The sequence below is a fragment of the Bombus vancouverensis genome, chromosome 1, assembly GCF_051014615.1.
Source record: "Bombus vancouverensis nearcticus chromosome 1, iyBomVanc1_principal, whole genome shotgun sequence".
Taxonomy (NCBI): domain Eukaryota; kingdom Metazoa; phylum Arthropoda; class Insecta; order Hymenoptera; family Apidae; genus Bombus; species Bombus vancouverensis.
The window spans coordinates 2,641,737-2,655,758 of NC_134911.1; the positions used below are offsets into that span (position 1 = coordinate 2,641,737).

A 14,022-nucleotide genomic window follows, 5' to 3' on the forward strand; every position below is an offset into this window, starting at 1 on the left:
TCTTAAATTTTATCAATTCATAACGTAGTTTCAAAATTAAAGTTTCTCTTGAAAATTGAGTTTTATTTTAATATAATTTTTACTCCGATTTCTTCCAAATTTCTAGCTGTTACATATTTAGAAAATAATTATTTCTTTTAGATTTTCTTTTAATCTTCTACAATGATACTGGATAGTTATCGAGCGAGCAAACCTGAAAAAGTGAACCGCAGTATTTTCGAAACGACGATTGGAACATGATCGAAATCCGAAAAACCAAAAGTATGTTAATTATTTCTCATATTTCTGTAATCAAATGTTTTATCGAGTAAAAAAGATATGTACATACTTTAAAATGTTTCTCGGAAATAAATGTTAATAATCATGTTACATGTAATTTTGAGATGTGAAATTTATATGCAGTACTATGTATACTAATTTGCCCGAGTTACTTCCGTGCTACACTGTGAGGAGGTGAATGGTTAATGGCACAATATAACAGCAACATACATATGATAAGTGGATCTTACCTTTTAACTTGTTGACTGGAAACGACAACTTGACTTGTCATTCAAATTATCCATGTTTTAATACGTGATAATTTACTTATTCATAAAGGCTTTGTTATTTTACTGTGTCGTTGTGTTTGTATTAAATAGTGGAACAATTACACATATCTGAAAGTGTGCAGTCTGTGCACTGACCGATAGCCAATTTTCTTCTAGTTACATATCTGTGTGTTCCAATGTGTATTCAATGGCGGGTTGGAATGAATCAAAATATACAAGTAAAGCATGTGAAATTTGAAAATATAATATATGCACATATTGAGAAATATCTCCTGTACAAATATATACAGGGTGGTTGGTAACTGGCGATACAGGCGGAAAGGGGGTGATTCTACGCGAAAAAAGAAGTCGAAAATATAAAATAAAAATTTTTCGTTTGAGGCTTTGTTTTCGAGAAAATCGACTTTGAATTGTCGCTCGGTACGCGTGCACTTTATCACGTCTCGTTATAACGGATCTCACTGTAGATCGTTGTTTCGATGAAAAAAATTAAAAAAAAAATTTTTTTTTAATTTTTATTCTATATTTTCGACTTCTTCTTTCGCGTAGAATCACCCCTTTTCCGCTTGTACCACCAGTTACCAACCACCCTGTATATAACGCATGAATTACATGTAAGTATATGTGTTATGTGCAATATGGAAGTGGATATATACCTAGATAATGGAATCTCTAGTTATTTACACATTATGATTACAATTTAAAGTGTCACAAATTACATTTGCTTTTTTTGTATTAACCACTATTATGATTTATATGAGTTGAAATTAATTTACGATTATATCTATATTTACTGTATCTAAATTATAGTAATATTTATAAATTTAATTTATTTGTATATTTATATACATACATAGTATTTATAGATTTAATTTATAAATAATTATATCTATATTTATAGTTCGAGAAATACTTTGAGAACCACTTTAATTGTGAGAAGGTCATCGAGGAAGTTTCAGACCTGAAGGTAAGAGTATTATATTTCACCCTGTCTCGTTATATCTATATGTATACTTACTATGGCTCTTTACGTACACTACCTGTCATAAGTGTCTCGACACTGATTTTACATAACATGAATTTCGCCAAAATATGTAAGTATGTTCCAGATCTAAATTTTTTCCAAGCATAGTAGTTCAACATATAAACAATATATACTACACCTGTATTAACTAGCTATAATTATTAGGTTGTCCGAAAAGTGTCTTTCTTTTACAGATGCATCTTTATACAAACATGAAACCTAATCTGTCGAACGTTGTGATCTTTATTTTGATAGAACAAAATGGATCATACGTAATTCGATAAAATAATATAACACGGAAAATGTTGTGTGTCCATTATTTCCTTATAAAACGAAAGAAACTTTTCGTATTAAATTACGATAAAGTTCTTAACTTGTTGATGTATGTAACTATCAATTTTAGATTTTGCTTGATATTACTTACCGATGTAATGTCGCTTAATATTACAGCTACAGCTAACCTTCTTATTAATTTTAAAAGATTATTGTTATTTGATATGTGGCATAAGAGTTAGAAATTAGGAACTAAACAATTTAATAATTTTTCGGAATCCTAGCTTCATCACTGATTTCAATAATTTTTTAATTTGCTGTCGAGGGCACGATTCCGAGCAACTTTTCTCTAAACATATCACCGCTGCTTGGCCTTAGTTTTCGAAACATTTGCAAGAAACTGCCGATACCACTACAATGAATTCTGCCGGTGTGTTTGTCGTGATGTGGCATGGTGCGCGTTAGTTTAGTTTCCGGCCACTTCTCGGCGCGGCGGCTGGATAAAATAACGTCTAACCTAAATGGAATTCTTATCTTTTGTTTATAGTTTATGTAGGAGTAGGTTAGGTGTCATTTTATCCGGCCAGCGCCGTGAACCGTAAGGCGGTCAACAACTAACGTATAGACTGTCACGGACGCACAATTATAGGCAGAATTCACTGTAGTGGTATCGGCAGTTTCTTGAGACTGTCTCGAAAATAAGGCCAAGCGGCGGTGATATGTATAGAGAAAAGTTGTTCGGAATCTTACCCCCGATAACAAATTCAAAAATATTTGAAATCGGCGACGAGGCTGTGACTCCGAACAATTACCAACAATTTTGTTAAGGAACTTTGAGAACTTTATTAAAACCTTGAATAAAGAATTTCTTACGCAACAAAACTGTTTCGTAACTTTCGACATTTGCAGGTTATAATTTTATTATTGCGTATTAATTTGTCAAATTCAAATTTATCGTATCATAATTTTCTATTATTATCTGTATAAGTATACAGTGTGTATAAAACGATAAAGATTAAATCCAATACAATTTTATGTATTCATAATTTGTAAATATGTTACATTTTATCAAAAATAAGCAAGTATCTAAAATATTTTATGTGACAGTCCACAAGTTGTTGTGTTACACATAACACAAAAAATAGTACACTGTTACGATATAATTGGTTGTATGTTATGATACTAAGATAGAATACTATTTCGAATAAATCATTAAGGTTTGACAATATATCTATTAAGTGATACTCAAAGCTTATCCATTTGCTAAACAATATAAAACAATATAAATATAACACTGGTACTAGTTCGATTAAACTTCTTTCTAGTTATTCTTCTATATAATTATCAATATTATTGTGTGCACTGTATATATGTAAACTCTCTAAGAGTTCAAATGCGGATAAACAAGGGGACTTTCTCTGTTTTACGGACAGCACGACTTCTTTTGTTTCACGGACAGAGCGGCTTTCTTTTGTTTTACGGAGAGCCATTTTGAGAGATACGCATTTCTCAAACGGGCGGACAGAGATCAACATCGGAGATAAACAAGATCACAGAAGGAAGAGTAATTATTTAAAACATTGAAGACTGACGGAGAAAGATCGGTAGCTCAGGACGTTGAAAATCGATTCTCGATTTTCAGGTAGACGTTGGACAGAACTTGCTATTTATTGTTTACTGTTATTACATTACATACATTTATATCAGTATAAATATTTCATAATATCATACGTATGGCTAAACAGTTTTATAATAATTTAATTATAACAGATAAATAATTTCATTTATTGATGATTTTGTGACATCAATCACATCTCAACCTACATCAGTGATAATACATCGACGCCGACCTTCGGACACTTTTGGACACATCACCACCTTATCATCATAGCATACACCAAGACTGTGACGCACCTTAGTCCACATCAGAGATAGGATATGGACCCCCGACCTTCGGACACTTTTCTACATCATAACCTACACCTAGCCCCTCAACATCCTAAAACCAAAACGTATATAAACCGAGACTTCACCCAGCTCGGGCAGTTCTTGTTCTTCTTCTAGTTGCTGTACTCATACAACCCCTTTTCTCCGGTTCGGTATTATTTTGTAAGTGTTAACATTTACAATAAAGTTTTATAAAGGAAGATTAGTAGTTGGGCTACGACTCAGCCTTCTTACTACAACCCAAGTACCAACTTTACGTGACATTTTAGCGATCCTGCCAGGATAGTGAAAATTGTTTGTTCGGAAACCAAAAGACATTCATCATCTACGGAAGATAGAATTATTTGTGATTATGGTCATCCGCGACAACGAAGTAACTATCAACGAAACCGGAAGAAATATTCATAAAGCATCTACGGACGCTAGATCGCAGGATTGTGAAACATCGCTTCGCCTGGAAAACAAGGACATCCATACTTACGGGAAGGACTAACTTGGACTATGGTCATCCTCGGCGACGAATTCTTAATCCACGAAACTAGAAGGCCTTTGGAATTGGAAGCATCTACGGAAGCTAACAAATCAAGGTAAACGCTGGATTCATTTTACATATAGAGGCAGACTATCTAGCTTTGAACAAGACTCAGACAAAGAGTTAGCGACATTTAAAACGATGTGGAAAGGTAAAGCATGCACTAGTAGGGACGAACAAAGTATTAAAATGACAAACCAACTACGGGAGCAAATCGCGCGACTGCGAAGAAGCATGGACCTTTTCCAACAAGCAAAAGAAGAGGGTTAACGCCTCGATAAAAAATCGAATTGCTACGAAAAACAATTGACGAAATCAAGTTAAGAAAACTGTTAAAGGAGACTATTAAAGAAGCGACTAGTCGGAGTTATCAGGGTAGTTTAGTTTCTAATAATTTGAACAAAAGCTGGGAGAAAACAGACGTTACTGTAGGAAATGAAGAAATGGTTTTGAAAGAATTTTCAAAAGAATTGCAGTCTAATGTAGAAAATTCTTATGAAAAGAAAGTATCAATTGACACTGCTTCACAGGATTATATTTTCATTAAAACAGACTTAATGTTTGATGTCAATAGCTCGACAGAATACCAGAAAGAGTCTGTGAAACGAAGGAAAGAAGATATTGTAGTATTGTATAATGATTTGTCACCATCTTCGTCACAAGATACTCAAAATTTACAAGAATGATTTGACAAAAAAAGTAAAAGTTTAGGAGAAGCAGAAAAAGATCATAACAAGAAGGATAATATTTCAATGAGAAATATTTTGGATGGCGATACAAATAAAGAAAACCAAATTGAAACGAAGGAATTAGAAGCAGTTAGTAAATCAACTGCTGAAAATGATACAAAATCAATAGACAACGTTGAACAAAATATATCATTAGAATCCATACAAAAAGCAAGAGATAATGCTTACAATAATGAACATTTGCTTATAGAAGAAGACCAAATGATGACAGCGAAAAATGCGTGTGACACTACAGAATCAAAAACTTCAGCAGATCTTATGTTGAGAAATTTAGATGCTAATACACAAGAGAAGTCTTTAGAGAATAAAGATGACAAGAATCCATCTCCATCTATGTTAGATAGTAGTAAACGGAGCAGTCGTTATAATGTTGCTGCAAAGCCTGCTACTTCGCCAAAATTTGAAGAAATTGTTTATAATCAAACAAGACAGTTAGACACAAATAAAATTTTGCGAAGCGCATTAAAGATTCACAAGAATTACCTAATAAAAGTAAGTTATCAAAAATAGGAATTGCACTTAACAAAATTGAAGATATAAAAACTATTTTACAGAATAAAAAGAATTCATTAGAAGGAGAAAAAGAAGTAGGGGAAAAGAAGAAAATGTACAGACAGAAATTATTTCAAAAAATATATCAGATGATAAATGTGATTTGCTTTAGAAAAAAAAAAAAAAAAATTATCCACAAACTACATTAGGAATTTATTTATTTTAGTGAGGAGAAAGAGAAAGGATAGAGGAGTTGATCAATAGACTGTGGATTTTGAAGCGTTTATGAAAATATTACAATTTTAATAAAATATTCAATGTAAAGTCTTTGTTATAATATTCAGATAGATAGATGAAAAAAAAACACGCACACGTGAAAAGAGTTCAATCTTTTGGAATACAAATTGAAGAACTAACAATAAAATTAGAAGGAATAACATAAGTCACAAATATGAAGTTGACCTGCTGGAACAACAAAAAGAAGGCCAAACTTAATTCATGTGTTAGTAATTCAATGGAGGAACGTGATAAGCTGGAGCTAAAGATGCAAAAGAGATAAAATGTAGTTCTTGAACCACAAGGACAAATAATCTGCCCTTCAATGTGAACTAGACGAACTAAAGGGTGAATATGAAAAAGTGGGTGATTTTGGATATAAATATGAAGAAGAAACTAATAAATTGAAACTGGATTTTGAAAAAGAAGAAAAATGATCCTTGTCAATGAAAATAAATTTGAAATATTGCGTAGGGTAGAAATTGAAGCTAAAGTAAAAGATATGAACGAACAAAATAATTTTCTTAGAAAAGAACTGGAAAACGTCCAAAAACTTTCCAAAGATGTTAATAATCGCTTACTCGAGGCGAACCAAGAATTAGAAGATTCACATAGAAAACACACTCTTATTTGAAAATTGAAAAAAAAAGGAAAAAAAAACATCAGGAAGAATTAGGTGATATAATAAAACTTCATGATGAAAAAAAATATAAACTGATACAGCATTGGTGTTCTGTAGAATGTCAAACTGCCATAAAGGGTTACATTGATGGAAAAGTGCAGTAAATATTTGAATAACAATCCATGACTTCTTAAGTAATTGTAACAATCTTGATGTTTTACTATGGAACAACTAGATGAAGTGCACAGTGACATTAATAAAGTAGAATCATCGATAAAAGTAGATGTATCTTCTTCATTAATATCAGAATCAACGACTGATATTATAAAGAATGTGCATGATATTCCAGAAAATCAAAAAAAAAATAAGTCACAGGAATGTACAGATAATACAATTCAAGATGGTTTAGTAGTAAATAAATGTGATGTAACAGATTTAAATAAAAACAAAAAAAATTTTTAAAGTAAGGAATGTAGTGAGACAGAGAGCATAAAGAACGCTGCGATTAATGAAGTAGAACGAGAAATAATAAATAAGGACCCACAAATTGATGATCAATGTAAAAAAAAAAAAAAAAGATGAGAAATTTCAAGAAGAGCAAGCAGAGAATACAACTGAGATTGGAGATCATTCAAGATATGCAGGTGACACATCTTTAGATAAAGAAAGTACGAACGATGTTGAAATATTTAATACAAATGAGGGTGAACAAAACATTGAGAAACACAACGTTTGTACAGTGTTAAATATAGATACAGTTAGTGTTACTAATGCTCAGTGTCAAGCATTAATTAAAACACTTGGTGAAACTTTTGATGATAAAGCCCAAACATTGCATGTCACGGATACAGACACAGATTTGTCTAAACTAGTTGATAGTAGTTCAGAAGTAATGGTACTGACTGTAGAAACTATTATATTAATGATATGAATGAAAGTACAGAAGAAAATATTGTTTTAACTGTACATGAAAAGGATGCTGTTGTAAATTCCAATGAAGAAAAAAATGTTTCTGCAGAACAAAAAGGAACGAAGAACACTGAAATTGCAAATGAAGAATTTAATTTGATAGATTATGCACGAGAATGTGATGGAACAATTATAGAAGTAATGTCAACAGAAATTGTGGCTCAAGAAGTTTCTGAAAATTGTAGCCAGAAGGACAATTATGACGTATTAAATCATACAAAGACAAGAAACGATTCTATAACTCCTATTACCTCAGGAGTAATTAGTGATCTAGAAACTGCAGATGACATTGATATTAAAGAAAAGAATAACAAGAAACAACAAATGGAAATGACAAGATTGATCTTTTGATAGTTCACATAAAATTAATGTAGAAAAGAAAATTATTCATAATAAAATTGTCGTACTTATACATGTTGCTAATACAAAAGGAAGGAATAAATCTATAAGTGAAGCAGATAAAGTGCGCATAACTAACAAAAGAAGTGCAATTCAGGATATCTTTGATGATTGGGGTGTTGAAAATGCAGAAGATGATAGTCAGTCGGTATTCAAAGCTCCAGATACTGTGCAAATTGAATTGAAAAGTTTACTAAATGACACAAAAACACGAAATATAGAGGAAAGCACAGTTGTACTGGTCGAAGAAGAAATTACATGCATGGAAAAAGAACCAGTTGTAGATGCTGAAAAGGCTTTAGAAGTTGCTAAACAAAACAAAGAAATGCAAGTATCAAAGGAACAACTGGATAACAATCAAACTATAAAGAAACAACAAGATAGTATAAAACCATTACTCAAAGACCACTAACTCATTCTATATCACAGGCTGTTAGAAAGTCTACAAAAGATTCAACACGTGATACTGCTGCATTTCGTCAAACTTAGCAAATTATCCCTATTAATCGTAGTCGAAATTTAACCAGCCAACAACCTTCACAGGTTGAAATAGCAAAAGCATATACCACGACGAAGAAGAACAAGTACAAGTCGAGCCAGTCAGAGTCCAATTCCATCGCTCCATACTGAGGAAACACTAAGATTTTGGAGGACCAAAATCAATCTAAAGAGGGGGGTATGTGACATCAATCACATCTCAACCTACATCAGTGATAATACATCGACGGTCGACTTTCGAACACTTTTGGACACATCACCACCTTATCATCATAGCATACACCAAGACTGTGACGCACCTCAGTCCACATCAGAGATAGGATATGGACCCCCGACCTTCGGACACTTTTCTACATCATAACCTACACCTAGCCCCTCAACATCCTAAAACCAAAACGTATATAAACCGAGACTTCAGCTCGGGCAGTTCTTGTTCTTCTTCTAGTTGCTGTACTCATACAACCCCTTTTCTCCGGTTCGGTATTATTTTGTAAGAGTTAACATTTATAATAAAGTTTTATAAAGGAAGACTAGTAGTTGGGCTACGACTCAGCCTTCTTACTACAACCCAAGTACCAACTTTACGTGACAATTTCAATATGTTACTTATATGAAAAATAGTAATACATAATGCCGTAACAAAAGAATATCTAATTAATGAAAGGACAAGTTAAAATGAAATTAAAATCAAAAACATTGTTTAAATAGAAATTATCAAATGAAATGTATTGTGTTAAGAGTAGGGTTACCAACAATTGGTAACAATAGTAATAGTTGGTAGTATACCAGAATTCTCGGAAGAATGCATTTTATTTGTTTGAAATTTGAAAAAGTAGGGGTTCTACAATGTTTCTAAGTTACTCGATGTTATTAAATATAGGTTTGGGGTTGATATTTAATGGAATCACTCAGATTGAATTTTACTTTCTATATTTCACCACCTCGTACAAAACGTCTGAACACACCGGATACACTTAGATAGTTAACACGTGGTCAACTCCTAAGACAAAAGAGCGTCGTTAGGGGTCGTGCCAACTTAGCTTGTAGGCACTAGCGATCATACCAACTTAACGTTTCTCAACACTCGAGACAAGACGTGGTACATAAAACTGTGAAGTTTTGGAAATAGCTGAAAAAAAAATATTAAGTGAACTACGTGCATGTTTGATAAGAAAAGTCGTTTCCTTTCCGTATATTACGTATAGAGAATTAAATCTTTAGAAAATCGGCTTGTGACAGCTGCTGAATTATAAAGTAGGGATCCATATTCTGTAAGTAGTTTACTATCACTATTCTACCCTCTTTTATACCGATATTAAACAATAATTAGATTTTTGTTTTTTACGTGGAGTTTTCATGCCTGAATTATTCAAAACTGTGTTTTATAATATATATTGTAACATCATAATATTAATAAAAACATTATATATATATATAGTATATATGTAATAATAATATAAATGTATACAATGTTTTTGTTAATATTATAATATATTATGCACAATAGCGATGAAAAGTTTGAAAACTGTAACAGTTATTGAGAATTTTTACATTTCTCTTATTATTTCTATCCATAATACAGTAAAAGGTCGTTTGTTAAAACCTCTATTGACAGAATGAGAATTCGATCATCAGAACATCAGTTTATTTTATAATAATTAATTTTGACTAGTAAACAACTTAGGGATGGTTACTTTTAACGAAGTGTAGGAAACAAGAATAGAATCTGGAAAGAATTATTATGATTTTATCCCAAAGTTTCTGTGTTTGCCTCTACTTAATGTTAATATTTGTAAAATAATTCAAAATAGATGATTTTTTCTTATGCAAAAACAAAGTATTCGATTATCCATAGAGCATATATTATAATTAATTCAGGTAAACAAGACTCTACTATTTGAATTATCTGATGATTAGACAGCAGAGGTTATGCGAATGTATATTTTTTTAGCTAGCAGGTAAAGCAATAGGGTCTGGACAGGTTTCGTGATTAGAGAAGTCTAAAAATATATTTTTTGTTTCACTCTTTTCGCATAATGAGTATGCTTTGCAACACATGCTAGAATATATTACTTGCCATCAAATACCATCATGTTATTTACCGTGCATATGCATATGTCGTGTTTATGTGAAGTATCTATATTCTAAATTAATTTCATCTCTACCAGTAAACTCTTATAACTATGTAGTATCGTTATTAGTAATGTGTAACTAACCAAAGCTAAATGTAGATCATATCAAATCATGTTTTTGTTATCTTGAATTGCTAATTGAGCATTGGATGTGACAGTTTGTGTTTGGAATTCAAATAGTTCAGGTTGATTATTGCAATGTGATGTGCGTGAAATAGTACATCGGTATATTTAAGCGTTTCTCAAGTTTGTAAAAACGTCAAAGTTCGAAGAAATTAGATACATTAAGGTTAAATTGAGTCGAAAATGATTCCATATTTGTCATTAACGAAAGTGATGACTAAAGCACTTGTAGCCTTTATAATAAAAATTTGAAATGTGAAAAGAAATGGCTATTAGTACAACATATAAATACTGCCACACGCAAGAAAGCAGTCGAAGAAGCAACTAAGCCACGCGGAACGGAAAATTCAGAGCACGAAACGACGGGCTCAAGAAAAAATGAATTTTATGCGGACTTAACACGAACAATGTTTGCTGTTAATATTCCTTGGGGAGCTTTGAATAATGATATATAGAGGAATTGTCTGACGAAATCAATACTATGGAAAAATTATTTAGATGATTACTATATTGTGATTCAAATAAGCAAGCAGTAAGGAGAGACATAAAAAAGCATTATGTATGAATTTTCGTGAATGAGGCTATTAATATGAAGAAGTAAAAAAATCTTACTTATAGTGTTCTATGAAGAAATTAGAGGAACAATTCATGCTACTAACTGAATGCTATTATACAGGGTGGTTGGTAACTGGTGGTACAAGCGGAAAGGGGGTGATTCTACGCGAAAAAAGAAGTCGAAAATATAGAATAAAAATTTTTCATTTGAGGCTTTGTTTTCGAGAAAATCGACTTTGAATTTTCGCTCGGTACGCGTGCACTTTATCGCGTCTCGTTATAACGGACCTCACTGTAGATCGTTGTCTCGATGGAAAAATTTTTTAAAAAATAATTAAAAAAAAAAATGTTTATTCTATATTTTCGACTTGTTCTTTCGCGTAGAATCACCCCCTTTCCGCTTGGAACAACACCTACCAACCACACTGTAGAAAAGGGATGTGGGATTTTCGGAATTATTAAAAGTTTCAAGTATTTTAGATAACGAGGACGTAAAAATAGCGATAAATGTACCAGAATGTTGTTACAGTAAGTTTGAATAAGCAGCGATTACATCGTGAGACGTAGAGCGGACATTTAATGATGAAGATTATAAATAGTTTACGAGTTTTAATAATTCTGTCGTATTAGTATAATCAATTTCTCAGACGCTTACAGTACTTCTGCATTTTTCATTCTTTTATTTTGATCTTTTTTCGTGTGTATCTTTTGCTTATATCTTTCGTACGAAGACGCATTTTACATTAATCATTGCAAATGGATTCGCGATAAATCAAGGAATTTAAAAAATTGCCTCTACATCTTTTGTATCTTTGCTGTACTTATTTAAGGTATTAGCGAAATGAGTTAATAATCGTTCATTAGATTTTTACAAGCACATTAATAATATACGAATAACACATAATCGTCAGTTTGATAATTCCACTATACATATGTAAGTAGTAGTAGTAACATAATTTAATTTAGTCTATGATTTTCTCGATTTTCATTATTCATATTATATTCTTCCGTTTCTTATAGTACTTGTACAATAAGAACGTTCATTTAGCTAAAATATTATAAATTATTATTAACTATCCAACAATTCATAAAAAGTCAGTTATATTCAAACAACAATCTCTTACATTTCATATTGTCCACTTCTCTAAAAATCTTCGAATATATTTCATGTTAAAAGCAGTAGTCACTCATATCTGCACTTTTGACGTGAATAATATGATTTCTAATTCAGTTCTCTCCAAATATTTGCGCAACATTTACGCAGCATTAAAGATAACTAACGTTAAACTCGCGTGGAGGGCTGATTTAGTACAAGGCTTAAAAGGAAGATGAACGAAAACGAGGAACGATCAATATTTATGGTTAAAGTTTCCTTGGTACATCGACGTAAGTTGTTGCAAATTCCATAGCACGTTCTCTTCATTCGCATTTTTCTGGCTGAGAATTAAGGATGCGCATAATTTTGGCTTTAAGGGAGTTAAGATCACCAAGTGCGAATGTATCTCGCGACTGGAATATATAGTTGCCAATTGAATATGAATACTCGAACACAAACAGACGTAGCGATTGTTAAATTCATGGAATTTGCACATGAAAGGATAAGACCACTGATCTTGAGCATAATAATTCTCTTTCTTCATCTGACCGAATGAATATTCTTTCTGAATGTTAGCTAAGAATTGTTTACAAATGTTTGAAACAACAATTAATGTCGTCCATTTTACACTTTGAATTTATAAGGCAATATCTATCGAAATATTATATCGATGTCAATGTATCGAAATAGAAATTCTGTTTTTTATTATGAAAATAGCTGATTATAGACAGTTAGGAAAAAGTATACTTCTTTAAGTCATTCTTTCAATTCTTTAGACTTATTGCTTAATACTGATAGTTTTTTATTTATCTCGTTAAATTACAAAATGCTATAAGAAGTAAAAAGTTTTACAAAATAGAGGCTTTTAAGATAGATATATAATATAACGATAGATATAATGTCGTCCAGTTTACACTTTGAATTTATAAGGCAATATCTATCGAAATATTATATCGATGTCAATGTATCGAAATAGAAATTCTGTTTTTTATTATGAAAATAGATGATTATAGACAGTTAGGAAATTATATAAACTAAAAAAGTATACTTCTTTAAGTCATTCTTTCAATTTTTTAGACTTATTGCTTAATACTGATAGTTTTTTATTTATCTCGTTAAATTACAAAATGCTATAAGAAGCAAAAAGTTTTACAAAATAGAGGCTTTTAAGATAGATATATAATATAAAAAAATATATGTATAATTAAGATAGATATATAATTTTTCAAAAACGAAGTTTAAAAATTATCAAAATAGTAAAACACAACAATACATTATTAATTTTACGTAAATTGGATATAATCAATGTTAAAGTTTAAGAAATTTCAAAAACGTATTAAATATATAATCTTGTAAAAGACATGTATTATAATTACAATAATAATATGTGTGTGCTTGTGATAATTCAATTATGAAAAATAGTAAAATCTTACACAGGACATGCATCTTCAATGTATGTACTTTTGCAATTATTGCATGCAGGATTATATTTATTATGGTTTCTATTGCATGCGTTTGCCTTATTCGTTTGAAATATGTTTTGTCTATGGTGTCATTTTTATTATTCTTCTCCTGGCTGCTTTTATTGCATTTATTACGTGTATTTGAGGTGTAAAAAAATATCTTGAAATTTTTGTAAATTTTTGTAAAATTATTTTCTTCCGTCTCTAGTAAGAATATAAATACTTCCAGTGTTATGGTTGTCAAATGCTAGGTCTGCGATGAATAATGTATAAGTATATATAAGTGTTAATAAACAATAATAAATATTGCAAACTTCATTTTTT

General features: G+C 31.2%; 1 protein-coding gene and 1 long non-coding RNA gene across 3 annotated transcripts in view; one reads left to right on the forward strand and one right to left on the reverse strand.

Annotated features, from left to right (window-relative positions):
• The window catches only part of LOC117160564 (adenosine receptor A1), a 378,459-nt gene that overhangs the window by 129,806 nt on the left and 234,631 nt on the right, over positions 1-14,022 (reverse strand). The window lies entirely within an intron of this gene.
• The window catches only part of LOC143302508 (uncharacterized), a 116,810-nt gene continuing 102,943 nt past the window's right edge, over positions 156-14,022 (forward strand). For both annotated transcript variants that reach the window (XR_013058098.1, XR_013058105.1), the window contains exons 1-2: positions 156-261; positions 1,450-1,515. This is a non-coding gene — a long non-coding RNA (uncharacterized LOC143302508). The remainder of the gene's footprint in view (positions 262-1,449; positions 1,516-14,022) is intronic.